The sequence below is a fragment of the Equus przewalskii genome, chromosome X, assembly GCF_037783145.1.
Source record: "Equus przewalskii isolate Varuska chromosome X, EquPr2, whole genome shotgun sequence".
Lineage (NCBI taxonomy): Eukaryota > Metazoa > Chordata > Mammalia > Perissodactyla > Equidae > Equus > Equus przewalskii.
In genome coordinates, this window is record NC_091863.1 from 83,866,099 (window position 1) to 83,893,512 (window position 27,414).

Genomic DNA, 27,414 nt, shown 5'->3' on the forward strand with positions numbered 1-27,414 from the left:
TCGCCAAGAGATTAAATGAGTCTTTTCAGGAGAAAGTAGCCTTTGAATGACCTTCTTTTGCATTATCTCCCTCCTTCTAGATACTATTTTCCCTGGGTTTCCATGACATCCCTGTCTCATAGTTTCTCTCCTCCAGATCTTTTTGGCAGCTACTTCTCAGTCTCCTTTGCTGAATCTGCTTTCTCTTCCTGATCCTTCTATAACGGCGATCAAAATTAAAATCACCACAACTGTGGTTTACCGAAAGTTTAGAATGTGTCAGGCACCCTTGTTCTAAGCCCTTTAAACGCAGTAGTTCTTTAATACTTGTAGCAACCCCATAAGATCGCTAGTACTATTACTTTCTAATTTGCTATTAATATTAATTTAATTACTATTAATTGCCACATATTTCAGATGAGGAAACAGGCTAGAAAGTCAGAAAGTTACCTTGGGTCATGCAGCTAGTTAGTGGTGGAGCCAGGGATGAGATGCCTGGCTGACTGACTCCTAAGCCTGTGCTCCTTACTCGGGTTAGCTCTCCTGTGCACAGCATCCTGTGATGTAGGTGCTAGCCTATCTGCACTAGACAGGAGGAAACCGAGGTCTACACCTGTGAAGTGATCAGCCAAACGTCATAAAAGCAAGTGGCTTGTGCGTCACACACAAGCACGGAATCTTAATTTAAGGAACACTTGTTTGACAGGAGAGGCTTTTCTACTTTTCTTTTTCTTTCCCTCTGGTTGCAGCTACACCTTCTGCTGTCAGGCAGCGGCCCCCCTTCAGTCATATTATCACATTCCATTCAAGCACCATGTTGTTTCCTGTCTATGCTTTAGGTGCAAATGGTTGTGAATTTAACATATGTAAGAGAAGAGGGCAGCAGAAGTCAGTGGGGAATGGACAAATTGTTCACTTAAGTGGTGCTAGGGGGACTTCATTAGCTGTATGGAAAAAAGATCAGTTTACTTTCTCTCATGACACTAAATAAGAATTCCAGATCAATTTGAGAAATAAATGTAGATTTTATGCAAGTGTGTACTAATTCTTTAATAATATATTTTGTTGTTATGAAAATGATACTGGAGCAACACAAGGCTCACATAAGGGAAGCCATATTGTAGAAAAGAGACCATGTTCTAACTTTGAATGACCCCCGACTAACTAACCCAGCTGGATATGCACCCTCCAGGAGATGTACTTGCTCTGTAGATTTGATGACCCCTACTCATGTATGTACCTCCCAGCTACAGTAAGACAATAACTTTGTTCTTTTGAGTTCCTTAGGAATGTGATGACCACTGGACAGAGATTCTACGTTGGTATCCATTATCGATGACAACTGAAAGATCTGGTGTGGCGACTCCCAGTCTGTAACACCAGAAGGTCAACATTCCTAACCCTCTCCTCTATAACCCACTGGCCTATATAACTGCTTTGAGATTCTGTGCCCCTCTTAAGAGTGTTCTTTAGGACACTAGTCCCCACATTTTCCAATTTGCTAGCTTATCACTTAATAAATGCCCTTTCTCTGCCACCATCTTGCCTCTGGACAATTGGCTTTTGTCTTGTGGCGAGTAGGTCGTGCCCTTTGTGTGGTAACAAAAGGAATAAAAAGAATTAAATGTTCAAAAGCAACCCCTTTTATGGGGCTGGCCCCGTGGCCGAGTGGTTAAGTTCGCGCGCTCCGCTGCAGGCAGCCCAGTGTTTCGTCGGTTCGAATCCTGGGCGCGGACATGGCACTGCTCGTCAGACCACGCTGAGGCAGCGTCCCACATGCCACAACTAGAGGAACCCACAACGAAGAATACACAACTATGTACCAGGGGGCTTTGGGGAGAAAAAGGAAAAAATAAAATCTTAAAAAAAAAAAAAAAAAGCAACCCCTTTTAAAACTGCAAGAAAATAAATATTAAATCTCTGGATTGGAAAAGTCTTTCTATGGTTAAGAGTGATGAAAGAAATTATAAAGGAAAGACCAATAACTCAGAAGATAGCATTAACAGAAATAAAAGACAAACTGCAAACTGAGAAATACTGGCAACAGATAAAAACAGTAATAACATCAAACTTTTATTGTGTTTGGATAGTTAACGTTTATTAAGGTCTCACAAAGTGCCAGGCATATTCTAAGAGCTCTACATGGTTTCATTTCATTCTTACAATAAACCCTGAGCGAGATCCTAATATTATCTCCAGGTTCGAAAACATTCTTACTTAAGGGGGAAAAAAAAAAACAGAAAATGCACAAAATGTAAATATACAGCTTAATAAGTTATTATAAAGGAAACTACCACAAACATCAAGAAATAGAACATTGTCAGAACTTCCGAAATACCTGTGAGCCCCTGCCCAATCACAACCTCTTTCCTCTCCCCTAAAAGAAACCACTGTCATGACAGTATCGCTATTACTTTCTTGCTTTTCATTAGAGCTTTACGACTCAAATAGGAATCCCCAAATACAACTGTTTTCGAACTTTATATAAATAGAACTATAATGCATGTATCCTTCTGTATCGGGCTCATTTCCCTTACAACTATGTTTCTGAGATTCAACATTGATGTATGTAGCATTAGTTCATCATTTTCAACGTTGCATTATAGCATTCCATTCTACGAATTTACGAGAAATTATTTATCCATTCTATTGTTGATGGACTTTTAGGCTGTTTCCAGTTTGGGGCAATTATGAAAAATGTTGCTACGAACATCTTTTTTCTGGTCTACTGGTGCACATGTGTATGCATAGGGTATATATCTAGGAGTAGAACTGCTGGTTCACAGAGTATGTGTATTTTCAGCTGAAGGGGAGGATGAACTATTCCTCTACACTCTAGGTCTTTCTGGCTGGTCTAAGGATTAAATTGACATGAGCCAGAATAACAGCAGAAAATCAAATGAAGTTTAACAACATGTATACATGGGAGAAACCCAGGAAAACTGAGTCACTCATCAGAATGGCTCAAGCCATCACCTTAAATACCATCTTCAGCTAAAGACAAAGGAGGATGTTGAGGGTAGTGGTTTGGGACTTCAAAGGGGAGGAAGGCAATTTACATGGAGATGGAAAAGCAAATGTTTGATAAACAAATGTTTGCTGGGCCATCTACAGACAATGTGACCCAAGAAAGAACTCTGATAAAAATGGGCTTTGTGAAGATCCTCCCAGCCTACCATACCCAGAGTTATCTATGGTGATGGCCAGTTCTGGGATAGACCTTCCATTTTGAATTCTTTTAGGCAATTAGGGGGAAGGTCAAAGTTTCTTTCAGAGTCTCTTGTTCTTAAAAATAATCAAGCCAAAGAGACATATTTTGGGGTGGCCAATTCTGATTGTCCACAGTCCCACCTTTGAAACTTTAGGAAGTTTCACAGTCCAGAAGCTGAGTGGGTAGATTGTTCCATCTCATTGAGTGCGTCTTTTGGTCTTGATAATAGATCAGTCCAGTTAACTTCATTTCAGACAGTGATGCAGGTGGGCTCCCAAAGTTAGGCCAATATTGTGTAAGCAGCAACCAGGTATTTAATAAGAAGAATTTCTATGGAAACAAACAGAAAAACAAAGTTACTGGTTTGAGCAAATTATAAACCAGTTTCTGAGTCTAGGGGATAGACAGTCAAGAAGACTTCTAGATGTCAGGGTCGAAGCATCTTTTGCAGTTTGAAATGTCTCTGATGATATCATTGGGCATTCAGGTATCTCTTTAGTAGCTTACATGGCAACAGGCATGATATCATGGTAAGTTCTCTTAAGTTTATATCAAGTTGCCTAGCTTCAGTTTGCAGGGCTTCAGGAACAGGGGTGGTTTCAGTTCTCAATTCAAATGAAAATGATGAAAATAAAATTGAAAATGTTAGTCTGGAGATCTGTAGGCAGATGTTTCAGGAAACTACATGAATTCAGGATCCAGTCCAGTTTACAGGTAGAAACAAAACTTCAAAGACAATCAACAGTACTAGAATCTTATATCTACCATTGTGTATTATAGTTTCTACTGAAACAACTTTTCTCTTTAAAATCGCCCTCATTTTTACCAAAGATAGCCAAATTAAGACTAGTTGGCTTGGAAAATAAGTCTACTTTCAATAAAAGTTGTCCCAATTATATACATAAGTACAGTAAAAACAGCAATTGATCATACAGGCTTTTTTAAATCCACTTTGCTGGAATTTTTCATATGGAATCTCTGATTGAACTTTATAGGCCTCTTCAGGCCAGGAAAGTTAAGCTGAGGACTTGTCATCAGATTCTGACTGTAATACCTTTAGATTTGGGTGAATTCCTCTCTTCTCTAGGTCCCCAAAATATCCTGAGGTTCTTGCACCTGCCTGGGAAGTGACATTCTTTACTCACCTGGTAAGCCTGCTGGGAATCTTATAAGCAAGGTAACAGGTCAATATTTTCAAGTGGCTTTATTTGTTTCATAAAGTCAGTTTTTGTCCCTTAAAGCTGTTTTGGTCATACCCAAGTCTATGCATGTTTTTCTCAAATTTATGACATTCCAGTCAAAGCCTTGGTAATATAACCAATGTTCCAATTGTGTCTTGTCATAAGGAGAACAGATTCTTGTTGAACTTATGCAAATAACTATATTGCCATGAAAATAAGAATATTCACTCATTAAGATTTCCAAATTTGGGAGGGATCAGGTAAGGAGAAAAAGATAAATGTTTCAATTCTGCTTACAAAAGTATAATTTACCAAATTGTTATAAATCATAGTTAGCTTAAGAGAAAAAGATTTCCTTAATTTTGAAAAAAACAAAACACTAAAAAAAATCAGCAAAGGGCTGGCTCCATGGTGAGTGATTGGCATGCTTGCCATCAGAGGCACGGGTCCACAGGTGTGGATACCGGGCACGGACCTACAACACTCATTAGCTATGCTGTGGCAGTGACCCACATATAAAGTGGAATAAGACTGGCACGAATGTTAGCTCAGGGCTAATCTTCCTCAAACAAAACAATCAGGAGGACTGGCAACAGATGTTAGTTCAGGGTTAATCTTCCTGAGGAAAAAAAACCAGCAATATTTCAAACGAAAAGTCATAAAAATTATAATCATCCTCATCAGTTCATTCAGTCCCATGTAATCAACTCTTTTTTTTTTTAAAGATTTTTTATTTTTCCTTTTTCTCTCAAAGCCCCACAGGTACATAGCTGAGTATTTTCAGTTGTGAGTCCTTCTAGTTGTGGCATGTGGGATGCTGCCTCGGCATGGCTTGATGAGCGATGCCATGTCCATGCTCAGGATCCGAACTGGCGAAACCCTGGGCCACCGGAGCAGAGTGCATGAACTTTACCACTCTGCCACAGGGCCAGCCCCCAACTCTTAATCTTAATCTTCTATCAGTAGTTTCATGAAGTCCTTAGTTTCTCCATTAGACTTTTGTAATTTCTTACTCAGTTCAGTTTATGATCTGAAAGTTTATCAGAAACCTATATTCTAGAGTAAGTGTCAGAGTCCTTTCCATGAAGCCCTCTGAAGATGAAACATACTTCCAAAAGCATCAGAGTAAAATAACTGTCTGTAAATGAAAAAAGACTTAAAAATGGCAATTGACAAAGAAATTTGGTTATTTCTGTGACATACAACACTTTAAGATAATAATTAGAATTATGACTGATAATCAGCACAGGTCAGAATTTTAGGAATATTATATAATTTTTAAAACACTTATATCAATAACATTTACCCACATAAAATCATAGGTCCTATGAAACAATGCTTAGTTATCCATTTAACCCCGGTGAGAAAGATTTTCAGGCAAATGAAGAAAATTAAATAGCTGTAAGAAAAACTTTAGTGCCTGTGATTAAAGACCTGATGGAAAACAATATTGGAAATTTATTTATTTATTTTTAACTTTTTATTAAGATTATGATAGTTTACAACCTTGTGAAATTTCAGTTGTACCTTATTGTTAGTCATGTTGTAGGTGCACCACTTCACCCTTTGCGCCCTCCCCCCATGCCCCCTTTCCCTTGGTAACCACCAATCAGTTCTCTTTGTCTATATGTTCAACTTCCACCTATGAGTGGAGTCATACAGAGTTCGTCTTTCTCTATTTGGCTTATTTCACTTAACATAATACCCTCAAGGTCCATCCATGCTGTTGTGAATGGGATGATTTTATCCCTTTTTATGGCTGAGTAGTATTCCATTGTATATATATACACTACCTTCTTTATCCAATCATCAGTTGATGGGAACTTAGGTTGCTTCCATGTCTTGGCTATTGTAAATAATGCTGCGATGAACACAGGGGTACATGGGACTTTTGGAATTGCTGATTTCAAGTTCTTTGGATAGATACCCAGTTGTGGGATGGCTGGGTCATATGGTATTTCTATTTTCAATTTTTTGAGAAATCTCCATACTGTTTTCCATAGTGGCTGCACCAGTTTGCATTCCCACCAAGAGTGTATGAGGGCTCCTTTTTCTCCACAACCTCTCCAACACTTGTCACTTTTTGGTTTGGTTATTTTTGCCATTCTAACAGGTGTAAGGTGACATCTTAGTGTAGTTTTCATTTGCATTTCCCTGATGATTAGTGATGAGGAGCATCTTTTCACGTGCCTATTGGCCACCCATATATCTTCTTTGGAGAAATGTCTGTTCATGTCCCCTGCCCATTTTTCGATCGGGTTGTTTGATTTTTTGTTGTTGAGCTGTGTGAGTTCTTTATATATTATGGAGATTAACCCTGTGTTAGATATATAACTTGTAAATATTTTTTCCCAACTGGTGGGGTTTTTTTTGTTTCAATCCTGTTTTCCCTTGCCTTGGAAATTTATTTTGATAAAATATAAAATCCCTACTCTTAAGGTAGATTACTCACAGAAAAACTCTTCATAATTTCTTTATCAAGAGCAGACAAAAAGTTTAAGAAAATTATCCTTTTGAGAGAGAAAAAAACAAATTCTAATTTTGAATCAGCATATTTTTTATATTAAAACACATTTGCTTAGTTAAATTCACTTCAATCTTGGCCAACTTGACCATACACAAAACTCTTAGAGGTTTTTCTTTTACAAACCTTTTATAACCTTTTTAACAAAAATATCTCTTTTTTATTACTGAAATCATACATCTTGCTTTTCTTCAATACTAAGATGTTTTCCTTATTAATTTTTAGTAGCTTTAATCACATATATTAATTTCTAACCCTTAGAAACCTTAATTTTTAAGTAAAAACTAAGAAGTAAACAATTACGAACTGTCTTTTACATTAGCATTCTGTGGCTTAGAAAGTTTATAAATACCTTTTATAATTTCTAGAAACATGCTACTTCATTGTACAATCTTTTAATTAAATACAAGACACGTTTACTAATAGACTTAAACTAAAACATCTTTTAGTTTCTCTGTAATAAGAAGCAAAAAGTAGGGGCCGGCCCTGTGGCCAAGTGGGTAAGTTCGAGCACTCTGCTTCAGCGGCCCAGGGTTTCACTGGTTTGGATCCTGGGCACGGACACGGCACTGATCATCAGGCCACGATGAGGCAGCATCCCACATGCCACAACTAGAAGGACCTGCAACTAAGATATGCAACTATGTACTTGGGGGATTTGGGGAGATAAAGCAGACAAAAAAAAAAAAGATTGGCAACAGTTGTTAGCTCAGGTGCCAATATTTAAGAAAAAAAAAGAAAGAAAATATATATGTTAAAAAAAAAGAAGCCAAAAGTAGATAAACCTATATTTAGTAACTAATATCTAATATTTTATCTTATTTGGAAATGACCTAGATATTCCATGAATTTTCTATTATTTAATTTAACCTAGCAAAACTTCAAAGTTTCAAGTGACCAAAGAGATTTTGGAAGTTATTTTAAGTACACATGGCATAAACTATAATGATTGCTAAAAGCAATCATTATATTGCTTATAATTATCTATAAACTCTTATCTCTTATATCTAAATAATTTTCTCTCCACAATTATGTTTAGATAACCCATGAAAACTTCATAAGACATTAGACCAAATTAGCTTATCATTTTAAATTATTATTTTGCTAACAAATTAGTAACAGGGACAACATGAGTTTATTTGACTAGTAAACCCAGGCTGCATGTCTGCATCGTATCCAATGCTGATAATCCTGTAGAGATGACTATTTTAATCAAACCACAAACTTCAACAAGCTTTCATTCACCCAAGATTATTTTATATCATGTTAACTTGAAAAACATTTGGTTTAGTTTCTATTACATTTAGAAATAATTTATATAATTTCTTACTTTAAGCCAATTAAAGAGAGCTCTCTTAGAAATTATACCATCTAGAGGTAAAATATCACACATATATAACATACATACAGACACACATACACAAAGACTCCACAGCTATTGCTTTAAAACTTTAGAACAATGTGCCAAACCTTTAAAATTCTGCACAAAGTGTTTAACAAAGGCCCTCTTTCTAAGTGTACAATTTAACCTTAGGCCAATTTACCTTGGTGGGAGGGCTTTTATTATCTCTTTTATTAGCACCTGATATTAGCCTCCAGTTTTTATCTCATACTGTGTGGACTGAGGCAACCCTATGGACTTCCTTTAGCATGTTTAATTAACATTGTCATTGTCTGAAGGGCAGATTTATACGCTGTCTTACAATATCAATACTGGGGGAATGTTTCCCCCAGTGAGACACAATGTCTATCCCCACAATACAATTTATAATACTGCAAAAGAGATGCAATCATTTCACATGAAGCACATAAATATATCAATTTTTCTACAAAATTTCATCTCAATTCCATCAACTCTTATACCTCTAATCATAGCTTCTATTAGGATTTCATCAACAAGTCTCAGTCTTATATTGGGTAGAGGAAGCATTCCCAGCCAGACACAACATCCATTTTCAAAAAAACACTCAGGCAAAGTTGATACAACCTCTTTATGTAATATTTGCTCAAACATCCCAACCTTTATAATCCTATCAACCTTTACACCTTTAAGGGTGTTTTTTTTTTTTCAGTAATTGTAGCCTGAGTCAGGGTTCCACCAACAGGGTTTTGGTAGATCCTAAATTTGATTAAGTTCTTAAGGCTAGTCATTCTTTCTTTACATTTTCTTTTTAATTTCGTCTTTTCATAGGTACCAATAAAACAATTATGATGAGAGCTCTCTAAAAATTTTTCCAATTTAGACGTTTTACCAATTTAAATGATCCATCTTCTGGCCATTGATGAGTAGGATCTTAATAGTGACTCAAACCAATAAGCCTTTTATGGCTTAACCATAGATGCAAGACTCTATTCGACTGGCTGCCAAGATGTACACCAGTACGTGCATTCTCCAGATGGTGGAGACCAAAAAGCTCACAAAGTCAAGCTCTCAAGACACAGACACAAAGGCAGAGACAAGGAAAAACACTGACCATCTCTGGGATGGAAAGGATCAATAAACTAGGAGTACTCAAACCAAATTTCCTAGAGTTGCTGAGTCCAAGAAGCTAGCTTCACCAATATTTTCTCTTGCTAATCTAAATTTAGACAAGGAAAAAAACCTCACCACTCTCGCTTCCACTGAACCCTGCAGGTAGAGAGATCTGGGAGAGTGACATGGTGAGAACTCTTACTTCCTGCTGGCTCTTGTCAGGTCTCCAGGATCTCTTGGCTGGCATAGTCCAGGAGCAAGTGGCATCCAGCCAGTGAAGTTTTATCCATCCTCATCATCAAACTGAAGGGGAGGAAGAAGTATTCCTCTACCATCTAGGTCCTTCTGGCTGGTCTAAGGATTAAATTGACATGAGCCAGAATAACAAGAGAAAATAAAATGAAGCTTAATAACATGTATACATGGGAGAAACCATGTATACATGGGGGAAAACTGAGTCACTCATCAGAATGCCTGAAGCCACCACCTTAAATACCATCTTCAGCTAAAGACAAAGGAGGATGTTGGGGGTAGTGGTTTGGGACTTCAAAGGGGAGGAAGGCAATTTACATGGAGATGGAAAAGCAAATGTTTGATAAACAAATGTTTGCTGGGCCATCTATACGCAATGTGACCCGAGAGAGAACTTTGATAAAAATGGGCTTGGAGAGGATCCTCCCAGCCTACCATACCCAGAGTTATTTATGATGATGGCCTGTCCTGGGACAGGCCTTCTATCTTGAATTCTTTTCGGCAGTTAAGAGGAAGGTCAAAGTTTCTTTCAAAGTCTTTTCTTCTTAAAAATAATCAAGTCAAAGAGACACATTTTGGGGCGGCCAATTCTGATCCCCCAAACAGCTTTTCTAGATACTACTAAACTGTCTACCAAAGTCATATCAACTGCCACTTCCACCATCAGTGTTTAAGAGTTCCTGTTGCTCCACATCCTCAAAAACACTTGGTATTGTCAATAAAGCTTTATAACTTTTGCTTAAGGTTTTACACCTATTTTATTTAAATTTAGTTCAAGGTACTTGATTTTGTACACTATTGTAAATGTAATATTTGTTTAAATTTCTTTTTTTTTTCTTTTGAGCAAGATTGGCCCTGAGCTAACATCTGTGCCCATTTTCCTCCACTTTATATGTAGGATGCCTGCCACAGCATGGCTTGATAAGTGGTGTGTAGGTCCACGCCCGAGATCCAAACCAGTGAACCCCAAGCCGCTGAAGCAGAGCACACAAACTTAACTGCTATGCCACTGGGCCAGCCCCTAAATTTCATTTTCTAAGTGCTTGTTGATGGTATATAGAAATATAACTGATCTTTTGATATTGATTTTATATATTGACTTTGCTAATCGCTCTCAATAATTAGAAGTTTTTATCTGTAGCTTCTTTGGGATTTTCTACATGCACATGCATATCATCTGCAAATAAACAAGTTTTATTTCTTCTTTTCCAATCTATGTGCATCTTATTTCTTTTTCTTGCCTTACTGTACTGGCTGGGACCTAGAGTACAACAAGTGGTGAGGGAGGACATCCTTGTCTTATTCCTGAACTTAATAGGACCACTTTTAACAATTCAGCATTAAGTATGGCTACAGGTTTTTCGTATATCATTTATCAGATTAAAGATGTTTCCTGCCACCCCAAATGTACTAAAGTTTTTAAAATCTTCAATGGATATTTAATTTTATTGAGTGCCTTTTCTGTATCTATTAAGACAATTATATATATATTTTTTATTTTTGTCTCAACACATTAAATTATATTGTTTGGTTTTCTAATAATAAACCAATCAAGCATTCTTAGAATAAATCCAATTTGGTCTTGATTTATTATAACTGCTATATATTGCTAGGGGGATTCAATTTCCTGATATTTTGTTTAGGATTTTTGTATTTAGGTACATAGGAGATATTAGCCTGTAATTTTCCTTTCTTGTAACGTTCTTGTCAGATTATGGTATCAAGGATTTGCTGGCCTCATAAAACTAGTTGAGGAGTACAACCTCTTTTTTCTATCGTCCTTCAGCTTTCTCCATTTACAAACAAGGAAAAAGAGGTCCAATGAGTTAAAATAGATTTTCAAATCTGCATTATAACCAATTATTTGCTTATAACCATGATTTATTGAATCAGCTTCCTTATATATCCTTGTTTCCAATGTTTCACTGTTATCAACCTGCTGAAAGAGCATCCTCATTCACATACAGATTTGCACATGTGGCCAAATATTTCCTGAGGATACATTCCTAGAAGGAGAGTTGCTGAATGAAGGACTATGTCCCACAGGAACCGGAGACGGAGGTGGCCCATGGCATGACCTACTTTGGTAGCACTGGCTCATACTCAGGGTCTTTCCTCATTTCTTAATGTGCTTGTAATACCCTTTAACTCTGCATTAGTAGAGACTTTGATATGTAATATTTAAAGGTCAGTTCAGTTCTAAGAAATCACCAAATTACTTCAATTTTCAAATGATTTGGGAGTTTGTTTTTTAACTTTTTTAATGGAACTTTTCAAACACACAAAAGTACAGAGAACAGCATAATGAACCCCCATGCTCCCATCATCCAGCTTCAAGAATTGTCAACATTTTGCATAGCTAGTTTCATCTGGAATCTCCGACACTTTTTTAATGGGGTATTTTAATGTAATTACTAGATATACCAAATAGTTTGATTCTTCTGTACTCTAAATATAGTTATATCTCCCCTTTTTCATTCCAAATTTTTTTTTTTGAGGAAGATTAGCCCTGAGCTAACTACTGCCAATCCTCCTCTTTTTGCTGAGGAAGCCTGGCTCTGAGCTAACATCCGTGCCCATCTTCCTCTACTTTATATGTGGGATGCCTACCACAACATGGCGTGCCAAGCAGTGCCATGTCCGCACCCGGGATCTGAACCAGCGAACCCTGGGCCGCCGAGAAGCGGAACGTGCGAGCTTAACCGCTGTGCCACCGGGCCGGCCCCGCCAAATATTTTTTATTGGAGTAAAATTCATATAACATAAAGTTCACTCTTTTAACCATTTTAAAGTGTACAATTCAATGGCAGTAAGAACACATTCAATTTTTTTTTAATTTGTGCATTTCTCTTTATTCTGGGTCAAATTTTCCAGAGGTTGCTTACTAGTCTTTCGGAGAAATTTACTTTTGGTTTAACTGACTTTTCTATTGTTTCTTTTCTTCTACTTCATTTGATTTCTACTCTTATCTCTATTAGAGCCTCTCTTGTACTTTACCTAAATTATTACAGTAGACATTTGTTGCATACAGTTTCAGTCTTTCTTCATTTTAAATATTTGCACTTTGGCTTTAAATTTGCTTTTGAGTACTGTTTCAGGTGCATTATAAAAGCTTGGCTGAGAAGCAGATTTTTCATTATTATCCAGTTCTACACGTTTTATTATCCATTTCCAGGAGATGTAGGCACTTCTCTAGCTGAAGACCAATGGTAGAATGTCTCAAGATGAACACAGGCTTCTGTAAACTTCTAGATCCACAGCCCCAACCACTATACCTTCACCTTAGCCGAATAGCACATCTTGAGGTACTCAACTACGAAAAGGCTAATCTCACTCACTTCTTATGGAATAAGACCACATCACTCCCTTCTTTGTTTGGCTGCCCTAAATCCTTCTTTTATACCCTCAATAACATATTGATGAAAAAGAAGGTAATCACAAATTAATTGGTTTCCAACAGGACATTTTAATACATTGTACCAACTAAGCCATGTTCCTCAATCTAGCTTTTGAGAGTCAGGCACTGGTTGAGTTCTTCAAGAAGTGATATTGTGATTCCAATCTGAATACTGTACGTTGCGTAAAAGTGGCCAGTCAGGTTGCCTGTGGAGGGTTTGGGCGGTTGGATAGAGAGAGGAGGAACTGGATATGGGCATTCTTGAAACTCTGGCTCCTTCCCTTACAAGCTATGTGAACTTGGGCGAGGTAGTTAACCTCTCTGTGCTTCAGCTTCCTCCTTGGTAAAATGAGGCAATAACAGGAAGTCCTTCATACAATTGTGGTGAGAATTAAATGAGAGAACATTTGCACTTTCTTTAAAAGAGTGCCTGGTGCATTGTAAGTTCTGTGCCATAGAATACTATCATAACTGCACCAAATGCTTCTCCTCCAATTCTGAACAGCCTTGACGACAGATTACCTAAGTCCTCCCTCTTAGCCTCTTCACAGGGAATTTCATTAAACTCAGTAGCCTTAGGTTACTTTACCCATGTGAAGGGAGAGAGAACAAAATCTTGTAAGAGCTAACCCAGTAATCCCCTTCAGAACGGGAATTGTCTTTGGGTTAAGAACACACCTGCAGGGATGCCTACTTAGCTGGGGAGGTGAGTGAGGCTCTGTGGACCCAGCTGAGATGGCCAGAGCCTAGAGGAAAACAGCAGCAAAACTTCTCTGCAGAAGGACAACTGCAGAAGGAACTCTGGAGGATGGGAGCTGCTAAGCCAAGGAGGCGAGGGAGCCCAAGGGCCAAGCAGAAGGCTGAATGAAAAAGAAGTTTGAGTGAAACTATCCTGAGACTCTTTTGTGTAATTTGCTGATTGGTTAAATTTTTTATTGGTTGGCCTTTTAAAAAATTATTTTACATTGTTTAGTTTAGCAAATGCTCATTTTAATAACGAAACAGCTTTCAAAGACAGAAGAGAAGACAGTAAAAGTGAAAGTTCCCCCAACTCCTCACAGTCCAGCCTGGTGTGTGTACTTTCAGATGCGCTTTTACACAAACACAAACATTCACGTTCTTGTTCTTATTCTATAAATGTTGGGTCATAGCAGCCACTTGGTTCTGAAATTCTCTTTCCTGTTGTCTGTTGTGTTGCGATGAACATCTTCCACTGTCCCAAACCTTCAGCAAGATCCTGCTAACTACTTTGTGCTGGCAGGTCTTTAGGCTAGCTCCTTGATTTCTATCAACAGTCACTCTCAGTGAAAGGAAGAAATTACAGTTTTACCTCACTACATTCATATAACAGTATTCATACAGCCACTTCTTATGGTGCCCCTACTGTGTCAGGCAGGCTTCCCGGTGCTTTATTTGTATTCTCACAGCATCTCCTCACAACACCCCCTTGGAAGTCAGTCCCACTATTATTGCATGTGGGTTCACAGATGAGGACTCAGGGGGCCTAAAAGCTAAAGAGAGGAAATTAAGGAGGAAAGAGCCAGCCCTGATGGCCTAGTGGTTAAAGTTCAGCATGCTCTGCTTCAGCAGCCCAGGTTTGGTTCCCGGGCACAGAATCACATCACTCATCTGTCAGTAGCCATGATGTGGTGGCAGCTCACATAGAAGAACCAGAAGGACTTACAACTAGAATATACAACTATGTACTGGGGCTTTGGGAAGGAAAAAAAGAGAGGGAGGAAGATTGGCAGCAGATGTTAGCTGAGGGCAAATCTTTCCCAGGAAAAGAAAAGAGAGGAAGATTGACAACAGATGCCAGTTCAGAGTGAATCTTTCCCAGCCAAAAAAAAAAAAAAATGGAGGAAAGTAAACATGGCAGAAGCAGGACTCAGACCTGTAGCATCTCTAAATCTTCACAATGACTTTATAAGGGAGTTGTCACCACAAATGAAGGAACTGAGGCTGCAGAGTTCACAGAGCAAGATGAAATCACTGAGAATCTACCTATCCTCTCATTTCACAGGTATATCCTCCTTTGTAAAACACAGATGCGAGCAAGCAAGCAAATATCTAAATGAATGGAGAGACATACAGTTTTCATTGATCAGAAGACTAAGTATAGTAAAGATGTCAATTCTCCCCAAAGTGATCTATAGGTTTAACACAATTACTATCAAAATCTCAGCAAGATTTTTCATAGATATAGAAAAGCTTATTCTAAAATTTATGAGGAAAAGCAAAGTAACTATGATAGCTAAAACAATTTTGGAAAAGAAGGATAAACTGGGGAGAATCACTCTATCCAATGATAAGACTTATTATATAGCTACAGTAAATAGAGACAGTGTGATATCAGAGGAATAATAGACACGGATCAAAGGAAACAAATAGAGAACCCAGAAACAGAGCAACACTGATTTTTGACAAAGATGTAAAAAAAATTCAATAGACTAGCTTTTTCAAAAAACAGTGCTTGAAGAATTGAACATGCATAGGGAAAAAAATTAACTTCAACCTGAACCACACACTGCATACAAAAATTAACTGAAAAGGAATCATGGACTTAAGTGTAAAATGCAAAACTACGAAACTTTTAGCAGAAAACATAAGAGAAACCTTTGGGACCTAGACCTTGCCAAAAAGTTCTTTGGCAAGTTGCCAAAAAAAATGACATACATAAAAGAAAAATCATTATAACTGGACTTCACCAAAATTAAACACTCGTGCTATAACCGACCCTACTAAGAGGATGAAAAGACAAGCTACAGACTGGGAGAAAATACTTACAAACCACACATCCAACAATGGATTGGTATCTAGCATATATAAAGAACTCTCAGAATTCAACAGTAATAAACAAATGATCCAAGTAGAAAATAAGCATAAGACATGAACAGAATTTCACCAAAGAGGATATACAGATGGCAAAGCAGCACATGAAAATATGTTCAACATCATTAGCCATCAGGGAAAGCAAACTAAAATAACAATAAGCTACCACTGTACACCCATTAGAAGGGCTAAAACATAAAAGAGTAATACCAAAGATGTGGGAAATGGGATTTTTCATACATTGCTGGTGGAAATGTAAAATGGTAAGGCTCTGGAAACGATTCTGGCAGTTTCTTATAAAACTAAACATGCATTTATCGCATGACCTCGCAAGTAGCCTCTTGGGCATTTATCCCAGAGAGATGGAAACATTTTCACACAAAAACCTGTCTGTGAATATTCATAGCAGCTTTATTCATAATAGCAAAGCCAAAAGTCTTTTAATTAGTGACTGAATAAGCAAACTCTGGTATATCCATCTAATGAAATACTATTCAGCAATAAAAAGGAACTATTAATACACACGACCACCCAGATGGACCTCAAGGGCATTTCACTAGTGAAAAAGTCAATTCCCAAAAGGTTATGTAGTATAGGATTCCATTTACATAACATTCTCAAAATGCCAGAAACAAAGAGATTGGGAACAGATGAATCATTGCCAGGGTACAAGGATGAGCAGAGGGGTACAAAAATTAAGGGGTAGCAAAAGAGAGCACTTTTGAGATAATTGAACAGTTTTATATCTTAACTGTAGTAATGGTTACACGAATGTATATATGGGACAAAGCTGTATAGAACTACACATACACACACACAAATGAATGCATGTAAAAAATGATGAAAACTGAATAAGGTCTGCAGTCCAGTTAACAATATTGTCCCAATATCAATTTCCAGGATTTGATATTGATATTGTACTACAATTTCCACCATCGAGGGAGGCTTGGCGACAGATACATAGGACTGTATGTATTGCTTTTTCAACTTTCTGTGAGTCTACAATTATTCAAAAATAAAAAGTTAAAGCTAGTGTGGGATTCCAGATTTGCACAAATGTAGCCTTAGCAAATTCAATGAGTAGAACTGGTCTTTCTGTGTTAGTCACTTTCCATGCAGAGCTGGAGTAGTTTATTTATTTATTTATCTATTTATTTATTTAGTCTGCAAACAATTCATTTCTCCCAACAGGGAGGTGGGAGTCGCTGGAGGCTGGGCGGGCAGAATACTGCAGGCGGTGGGGCCTGGTGCAGTGGCATTGGGGTGGCGTGGCCCTCAGGTGACGGTAGAGCCGTTCTAGCCCATATTGGCTGAATTTATGTCGTAGTATTGGATGTAGATCCTTTTGGGCTGACACGCAGGTACTCGGCCAGCCGGCCGTACAGCAGCTTGCTGAAGGAGCGGTCTGAGCATCTCGGATCTTGCTGATGCTATGCAGGTTGCAGGGCGCGCACGGCGCTCAAGCCGCCGAAGGCCATGATCTGGCCCGGACCACACGCACCGTGATGGACCGTGCCGGCTTGCCTATGGCCTGCACCAGCTGCTGGGTGAACTCGCAGAGGAACTCATCCAGCACGGAGACGCGGGGCACGTGGGTGTCCACCGCCACCATTGGCATGATGGCGGAGGAACGATGGGTCTGGCGCACAGGAACCAAGCGACACGCTGGCCACACGCACGCACGGCCGCAGCCCTGAAACCTGAGCTACGCAACCGCCGCCAGGTACCGTCCTCCATGCTGGCTGCGGCCCCCGGAATAGTTTAAAAATTCCTCCTCCTTTCTAGCATTTCGCAATATATATGTCTATCAAATTGTCACATCGTACACCTTAGACTTAGATAGGTTATATGTCTATAATATCTCAATAAAGCTGGAAAAAATTTAAAAAGACAAAAAAAATTCTTCCTTTTGCAAGTTTTGCAAATGTGCTCAAAGGAGGTACACTAGTGCTTCTTTTCAAAATGCTGACAGTTATTTTTATGATATGTTTTAAAATAAAATTACATGCACATGGTAAAAAAAATTAATATTTTTTAGACCCTAAAGAGAGCTTGTTTATGTAGGTTATAGATCTATCAATATTTACTGTATTGGAAATCAAAACTGAAAATATCTAAAAATATTTATTAATTCATTTAAAATAACAATAAACACATTAACATAAATAACTTATTTTATTAAAATAACTATTTTCCAAAACAAAAAATAATTTAGAGATGTTTTATATTTTTGAAAATCTCTTTAATGTCTGCCTTAATACAAGACAGCTGGGTGCTCATATTTACTTCTGCATTATGATATGGTTGTAGTTGTATGTGTGGTTGTTTTGGTTGAAGTATATGAAGAAAATCCAATCTTATGGAGATAGGTAGCTGGATAAAGGAGGATTTCCCAGACTCTTTGAAAGGGTCGTCAGGTATCCCCGGAGTCCTCAGACCACACTTGGAGAACCGATGTGCTGGACATACATAGTAAAATATTTACAAAGGTAATGTTAAGGATGCCTGCAATTTGCATTAAATACTCCAAAACATATATATACACACACGCCGATTCTCATTATATGTGGTAGTTATGTTCAATAAAGTCATCACAAGCAGTGAATTAGCAAATACTGAGCCATTGCTGCTAGTGGAAATACAAGGTGACGTTCCTGCAAGCGCCTGGTCACAGTCCTGTCAACCACTCAATATATAACCTTGTTTCACTTGTGTTTCTGTTTAAAGACACCTTATTTTATATTTCTTAAAATAACGAATTATATGCAGTATTTTTTTTACAATAAAACACTAGCTGAGTAGGGTTTAACATTTTCCTGACCCTGGGTAACATGACCTTAAATTTCTTTGCTGCTCAGCCTCACAACAATGTTGTCCACTACACTTTCTAAAATTTGGTTGTCAACTCATGAATCCAAAAATTAAGCTGCTTTTTCATCTTCTCCACAGCTTCATCACACACAACAGATGCTACTTTAGTGCTTTCTGGAGCGACATCACATATAGATCAGCAAATTTCCTCTTCCTTTTTCTGGATATACTGTGTTGTTGATTCAACAAATTGAACTCACAGCTACCAGCACTATAACTCATGCCTGAATGGAGCTTATCTAATGCATGCATTTTCTCTGTAAGGCACATCACAGCCTTCTTGCAGTGTTCAGCTACTGAACTCTGTTCACTCCCTAAATTCATTGAGTGATATGGCATCTCAATTCTTTCTTTTCCACCTCCAAATTTTTCCACTATCTTAAGTGATTTTAAGTTTCACATTTTTAGTCATCCAACACACCAGCTTCTCATTCCCTTAATCATCTTATCTCCAATGACCTTCTTCCATGATCATACCTTGAACTTGGCGATCACCTAGAATTCTTTCCCCCTGAAACAATGACCGTTGCTACCTTCTCTCCAGTTCATTCTCACTCTTATTCCCACTGCACCTTTAGCCTTATCAAGACCTCCTTATCCCTCCACTTTTCTCCCAGCATGGCTTCCCATCTCCTTGTTTAGTCTACAACTTATAATCAATCCCTTAAACCTCCATGACCAATATTCTCATCAAATCTTGCCCCCAAGACATCAGCTTTGATTCCACCTAAAGATTGTCTTCTCTATCTTATGCCATTGCTTCTAAGCACTTATAAAGAAAATATCATAGGTGTGATGATGGATGCCATCCCATTTTTGTTGTTTTCAACCTAATAACACTGCCTAGAAAACCTCCCACAAAACTTTACTCAGTTCCTGCTTTCCTTTCTCACAATAGCTCTTCTAAATCTTCATCACTATCCTCAAGCCTGACACCTATTCCTATTCCCAACATTCTTAGTAGACAGAATCAGCTCTTAGTTAACAGAGGAAAAACAGAATTAAAGGGGTGACTTCTAGTCACTTCCTGGTCTGGGTTAAATGAATGAGCCAGAGAAGGTGCCTCAGTCAATCAATTCTTAGGAGATCCATTACTGTCCAACTAACCTTCATATATTCTCTCAGGTCCAGTACATGGGAAAGCTTGACGTTTTTAAGGATCCAGAGAAGGGAATACACCTCCTATTTTAGAGGCTGAAGTGTCCCACTACCCTTGTGTCCAAGATCAGCCCCTCCACTGGAGTTTTGGATCTCATCCCTTCCCTTCTCAAAAATCTCATGAATCAGTCATCTCTCTCTTCTACATCTTCAACCTTCATTTTCTCCTAGCTCTTTTCCCATCAGCATATGAACATTCTCAAGTCTCTACCATTTTTTAAAAAAATCCTCCCTCAATCTTATGAGACCTTGCAGCTTCCATCTGATCTTTCCCTTTCCAAGCTTATTGGAAGAATAGCATGCATTTACAGTCTCCATTACTTCAATGCCCATGTTCCAGCTATACACTGCTATGTAATAAACCACACCAAAACCTGGTGCTGAAAACAACAGCAATTTTATTATACTCATGAGTATGTGGGTGAGAAATTTGGGCAAGGCTGCCTGGACAATTCTTCTGTCCCACGTGGCATCTACTGGAGTCATTCAGTGGTATCTAGCTGGTGGCTAGGTTGATCTAGAGGGTCCAAGATGGTTTCCTTCATGCCTGGCACCTTGATGGGGATATCTGGAACGCTGGGAACAGCTTGGGTGCTCTCTGTCTCCAGGTCATCTCAGAATCTCTCCATGTGCTCTCTCTAGGAGGTTGATTAGACTTCTTTGCTCAGGGCTCCAAAAGACCATGGCAAAAGTTGCAAGGCTTCTTATGACCTACCCTTGGAAGTTAAGCAGCATTATTTCCCTGCATTCTGTCAGTTAAACTTACTTATATGGCCCACAAGATTCAAGAACAGGGGACTACACAGGGTCATGATTACTGGGAATGGTTAATAGGAGCCACAAGTTAAAGTCTACCATGACCATGCGCTCCTCAAACCACTGCAATCTGGTGCCACTCCACTGAAATTGCAATCTCTGAGGTACAGACCTCCTAGTTGTTAAAGCCAACACAGGCTTTTCAGTACTTGCTTTGCTTGCTTTTTCTGCTGAATTGGACCCTATTGACCACTAACTCCTTTGTGTGACTCTCTTCCCCTGGCTTCTGTATACCACCTTTCCTGGTTTGCCTTTCATTTTTAGGGCTGTTTCTCAGTCTCCTAAAGTGACTCATTTCCTATGCTCTCCCCTTAACTATTGGGCTTTGTTATCAGTTCTCTTCTCACTCTGCACATGCTACCTGGTTATATCATCTGCATCTATGGCCTCATCTACCACTTATCTACTGGTGATTCCTCAATATACATCCCCATCCCAGATCTCTCTCCAGTCCTCCAGGCTCACATGTTCTCATCTGACTGGCTGTCCCACAGGTATCTCGAACATGGCCAAAACTGAATTCATCTTCTCCCTTAAACTTGCTCTCTTTCTTATATTCTCTAGCCTATACTGACCATACTTCCAGATGTCTAGGCAGAAACTTGGAGATCATCCTTAACTTTACCCTCTCTCTAATTCCCCCTCGTACAGTATGTCCCCATCCCCCATCATCCAACTTGCTAAAAAGCTTTTCAGGGTCCGGCCTGGTGGCGCAGCGGTTAAGTTCGCACGTTCCACTTCGGCAGCCTGGGGTTCACTAGTTTGGATCCCAGGTGCAGACATGGCACCGCTTGTCAAGCCATGCTGTGGTAGGCGTTCCACACATAAAGTAGAGGAGGATGGGCATGGATGTTAGATCAGGGCCAGTCTTCCTCAGCAAAAAGAGGAGGATTGGCAGGAGATGTTAGCTCAGGGCTAATCTTCCTATTAAAAAAAAAACAAAAGCTTTTCAATTTATCCACTCTTCTCCATCTCAGACACTAGGTCTGGCAGAGGACTGGGTAGGGGTCTTGGCCTGTCATTCTGATCTATAAATTGTACAGAAATTACTGTTTACTGCAATAAACTCAAATAATGTTTTTTTTTTTTTTAAAAGCAGATGTGACCAGGAGATATCAGGATGGGGCATATTTAAAGAGTGAAGCTCCTCCTGGGAAGAGACACTCAGGTTGGTGGCAGTGGGATTCTGTCTCTCCAGAGTGAAGTGATTTCAGCTCATGGGAAAGCCAGAGTGGCGGCTTCTCATCTTCTTACACCTCCAAACCTGTCATCCTGAAACATCTTCACATTTAGTTTCTATGGTTATAAAAACTACCTTTATCAAGCCACATCATCAGGAGCTAACATCTGGATCCTGGGTACAATATCTTACTATCCCACTAGAACATTCTTACTACATTGGCCACAGCTTATATAACAGTGACCAGACAGGTTCTGGCTTCCAGTAAGTGACCAAGTAGCTTCTATCAAAGCCACCTTCCTTCAGATATAAAAACAATACACTCTGGACAAAATACTAAAAAACAACTACCTGAAAGTACTGAGACAAGCAACCCAGAGCAGGCAGAAACTGAAAGCGAATCTATACATAGAATTTAGGACTTCACCTGTCAGGATCTCCCCATTCTAGGATTTTGCGCCCCTACGTTCCAGCTGCTGAAGCCCTGAATTGTGTCCTCTGCTAAAGATTCAGTTTTACCCACTCAGCAGGTCACTGATTGGGGCCTGCCCTGTGACTAAAAGCCTTAAAAAATGAGAATCTCACCTAGTTCCAGTCTTATCTTTTAAGTGTAGATTCTGTCCAAATCTCTGGCCAACCTCTGAACCACACTTGCATGGGGCAGTCTCCAAACAGCTCAGATAAAGTCAAAAGAACTGAGCAGAAATTTCAGCTGCTGATTACTGAAGGGGAGACTGAGTATGGAATTTGAATAAAGAAACTGCCTGCTAAAACGAACAAATCAATACTCTTCTGAGGGACATAAGGTCCTACAATGTCCCTACAATGTCCAGGAGACAAATCAAAATGACTGGACATATTGGAAACAGAAAAATGTAACCCATGCTAAAGAAAAAAGACAGTCAAAGAAAACTGGCCCCAAGACGATTTACCTATTGGAATTAGCAGACAAGAGTTTTTAAGCAACTATTATAACCATGTCTAGGGACACAGAGGAAAATATGCTCACAATGAATAGTGACCAGTTGTCTTCCATCCAGGAAAAGATGACCAGCCTGTAGATATGGGCAACTGATTTAAGGTCTAGAAGAGACATGGTAAGCCCAGTCAGGAGCTACAGTACTCACTGACATTGCCTTAGCTCAGATTCTCATTGTTTCTCACGTAGACTGTTAAAACGGTCTCATAAATCGTCTCCCTGCTTCTGGTTGCTATTTACTATGACCCCCTCACCCCACAGACCCTAAACACATCTACATTGATTCCCAAATTAACTTTTAGAACACAGCTTTAACCAGGACTTTATTGATTGCAAGTAACAGAAACAAAACTTTAACTTGAGCAAAAGAGGGAATTTTTTGGAAGTCTCACATAATTATAGGAAGGGCAAGGATGTAGGTGAGCCTCAAGGACAAATAAGACCAAAGACTTGAACACCAACAGGAATCTACTGCTCATCCTGCATGTTGACTGCATTCTCTAAGGCAAGCTTCCTCCCTGGGGCTATAAAACGGCCACCAACAATTCCTGGCCACACATCTCCCAGCTGTGCCACAAAAGTAGGACACAATATTTTCCCCCATCTAAGTTAGAAAAAAAATTAAAGAGAGGGATTCTGATTGTTCTGATCTAGATCACATGTCCACCTATGAACGACTCAAACCAACTGTGGCTAGGGAAACGGGGTACTATGATTGGAAGTCCCTACTAGAACTGCATGGCTGGACAGGAGAGGAGCAGCACCTCCAAAAGGCAGAGGGTTTTGTTTCCAAAGGAAAAGAAAGGTGCTGGGCAAATATTGACCTAACAGGTTTCCTGTACTCTCTACCTTAATTGGTTGCAACCCCATCCTCCATGCAGTCACCCATGGCAGAGTCCTGGAATTTCTCATGCAGTAGAAAGTGCTAGTTGTCTCCAATATGTGTTCTCCCCTTCCCTCCACCCAGCATTTTGCTGCCTGGAACGTGAAGGTGATGGGTGGAGCTCTATCTTGTACCACGAGGACAAGTGTCACACTGTGAAGATGACAGGATATTAAACCCTTCAGAGTTTAACATGAAAGAGAAATGAATTTCTACCCTGTTTAACCCACTGTTATTTTGGATGTCTGATAACTCACAGCTGAACTTAATCCTAAGTGACACCCTCCCACTCCCCACATCTAATCAAGGCAAAACAATCTAGAAGTTAAGAAGGGGCAGGCAGCGAATCAGGTTAGAATGGGTAAGAGCCACCACCTGGGCTTGAATCTAGGCTCTCTCATGTACTAGCTCTGTGATCCTTAGCAAATTGCTTTCTCTCTCTGTACCTCAGCTTCCTCGTGCATAAAATGAGGTTAACAATATTATCTGCCCTGTAGGTTTGTCGTGAGAATTACATGAGATAATTCACAAAGCACTGAGAATAGTGCCATAATAAGTGCTCAGTGAGTGTTAACTACCGTTTTCACTGCCTGCCAGTTTTACCTACTAAAGATCTTGGAAGAGAGTCCCTTCTTCTACAGCCCAAGTGCCATTTTATTCCACTCCAATGAGCCTTGCCTCCAGTCCCATTCCTCCACAGCATCCTCCACGCTGCCTCAGCCTGACCTTTCTAGAACATCCCGATCTGACCAGGTCACTCCTGTTTGAAACCCCTCAATGGCTCCCCATTATCTACAGAACTAAAGCCTTAACTTCTTAGCCTGGTGACCAAGGCCCTTTTGCATGAGGGCCCAACTGGCCTTTGTGGGCTCACCTCCTGCCACTCCTCTACCATCAACCACACCCTGGCCACACTGAACTATTCTCTATCACCATCTCCTTACCTGCCTCAAAAGCGTCAACCACTCCCACTGCCTCCCTCCTGAACTCTTTCCTCCCTTAGCTGCTGTGGCACCACACACTCCTTGTTTTCTTCCAATCTCCCTGGCTGTTTCTTTTCCATCTTTCTTATGGGCTTCTCACTCTCCAGCCCTTCAGTAAGTGTCAGGGCTCCCCAGGGTAAGCTCCTTAGCTGACTCCCTGTTTCACTACAGGTCCTCTCCCTGAGTGATGGCATCCATTGTCAGGCTTTCGAGTTTCACCTGCACACTGTGACTCCCAGATCTTCACTCCTGACCTCTCGCCTGAGCTCTGGTCTCACACATCCTGATGGATAGTGCGTCCTGAAGGTGATACAGACACCTCAACCTCAACATGTCCAAAAAGAAACTCATCTTCCCTGCCCCAAACTTGCTTCTCCTCTTTACTCTGAATCTATTGGTGGTACCACCATCATTCAAGCCAGAAACCTGGAACTCTCACTCATTCTTCACATCTAAGAAATTACCAAACCCTGCCAAATTCATGTCCTCAGTAACTCTCCAATCTGTCGTCTCCTCTCAGTACTCACTGCCATTGCCCTAGTCTGGCTCTCATCCTCTCTAGTATGGACTCGGTAATGGTCCCCTCTCTGTGTCCAGTCTGTCATGCCTTCAATTCAACTGGCGACCTGAGTTACCTACCTACAGTGAAAACCGTATCATGCTGCTTCCCTGCTTGAAACTCTTCACTGGTTCCCACTGACCAGCCAGACAAAATCACTCCTTTCCCCATAGCTATTAAATACCTACTATGTACAAGGAACTATGCTAGGTACTAGGAATACAATGTTGACCATGAAATGGCCCCTGCCTTTTAAGGAATTTGCCAACTATCTAGGGAGACAGATATATAACCACATACTAATAACATAATGTGATAAGTGCTGTGATAGATATATTCACAGAGCATTACAGGAGCACAAGATTGAGCTCCTTGAGGTCAGGGACTTGTGTCTTCCTAAACTTTATATCCCTAACAACTGGCACCAGGTCTGATTCAACAGAGAATTGCTTTTGAATACAAAACAGATGATCTTCTCTGATCCTCAGTTTCCCCCAGTGTAAAAAGGCTCACAGTTTACATGTCAAATGAATGCAATCCATGGACCTTGTTTGAATCCTGATTTAAATAAACCAAATGCAATTTTTAAAATGAGACAAGCAGGTAAATTTAAACACTGGCTAGAGATTTGATAATGTTAACGTGTCATTGCTTGGTTTTTTCAGCATTATAATGGTACTGTGGTGTGTTCAAAAGTCCTTATCTTTTAGAGTTATGTAAGAAAGTTTTTAAAAATAAAATGATGCAATGAAATATTGTCTAGGATTTGCCAGAAAATAATCTAGTGCTGTTGGGTGGGGGGTATAGCTGATACAAGACTGGCTATGCCTATGTTAACTACTGAAGCCGGGTGATGGATAAAATAAATGACAAAATTAATCTCTCACAGTTTTGTGGCAATTCAATGAAATGATTATATAAAATTTCTGATATAGTGCCTACTGTCTCAAAAAATGTTAGCTTTGCTTCTCCCCTCACCCCTTTAACTCCATCCACAGGGGCACAGCAGGGGAAACAGCAGACCAGTGGTGTGGGAATTAGAAGCCCAACATCTGAAGAACTGGAAACATACCGGGCATCATCTCTCTCCTCTGCCCAGTAAAGACAGAGAGGCTACAGGGCTGGCAGCCTCCCAAGCAGCCTCGGGTAGGAATGGCAGTGCTTCGGGACCAGCGGGACAAAGGGAAAGAAATCTCGGCTTGAACTTTTGTAGGGAGGAGAGAGAAACTGCCTCAGACGGAAACATCAACTCTTGGCTGGAAAGTCTTGTCCTCAGCTGCTTGCATCCCTCTGCAATACTGCCACCTGGTGGCTTCCTAGTATCACTTTATTTAGTTCTCGGATGCAGTTTGTTCTCATAGTTCTGCCTGCACTGTGAACATTCTAGAAGGGAACAGTCCCTCTCAACAAAATGTCCCCTGAACTGCTCAGAGTTGAGCATATCATTTCGCATCCCTCACATCCCACAAAGTTCCTTGTACACAAGCTCTGTTATGGTACCTGTCACTGTATGAGAATCGCTTACCTGTGAGCATTCATTCATTCACCCAACAAACTTATTTCATAAGTGCCATGTCTAGGACAGGCACCAAGTTAGGCATGGGAGACACAACAGTGAACAAAGCTAGTTGAGCATATAAACAGAGAATTAAGCGAATAAAGAGAGAATTAAATTAGCCACTTTCCCAACCACTATAAAAGTAATTATATTTAATATTTGTTGAGCACTTAATATATGCCACGAACTTGTCTAAGTCCTTTAATATATACATCTATTAACTCTTTTAACTCTTCCAACAGCTCTGTGGGGTAGGTAATATTATTATCTTCATGTTACAGATGAAGCAACAGAAGCACAGAAAGGTTAGGTAGATTCCCCAAGGTCACACAGCTAGGAAAAGCAAGAGCTCACATTCAAGCCTGGCCTGGTCCAGAGCCCATGCTCTAGTTAAGAAACAGGGGCCGGCCTGGTGGCGCAGCGGTTAAGTTCGCACGTTCCGCTTCTCAGCGGCCCAGGGTTCGCCAGTTTGGATCCCGGGTGCGGACATGGCACCGCTTGGTAAAAGCTATGCTGTGGTAGGCGTCCCACGTATAAAGTAGAGGAAGATGGGCATGGATGATAGCTCAGGGCCAGTC

The 27,414-nt window shown here is 39.8% G+C and overlaps 1 long non-coding RNA gene and 1 pseudogene across 1 annotated transcript in view; both read right to left on the reverse strand.

The window, feature by feature from the left end:
* Positions 1-2,031: 2,031 nt before the first annotated feature.
* Positions 2,032-27,414, reverse strand: part of LOC139081206 (uncharacterized) — a 40,592-nt gene continuing 15,209 nt past the window's right edge. Inside the window, exon 2 of the long non-coding RNA XR_011536333.1 lies at positions 2,032-3,520. This is a non-coding gene — a long non-coding RNA (uncharacterized lncRNA). The remainder of the gene's footprint in view (positions 3,521-27,414) is intronic.
* Positions 16,183-17,848, reverse strand: LOC139081036 (macrophage migration inhibitory factor pseudogene; annotated as a pseudogene).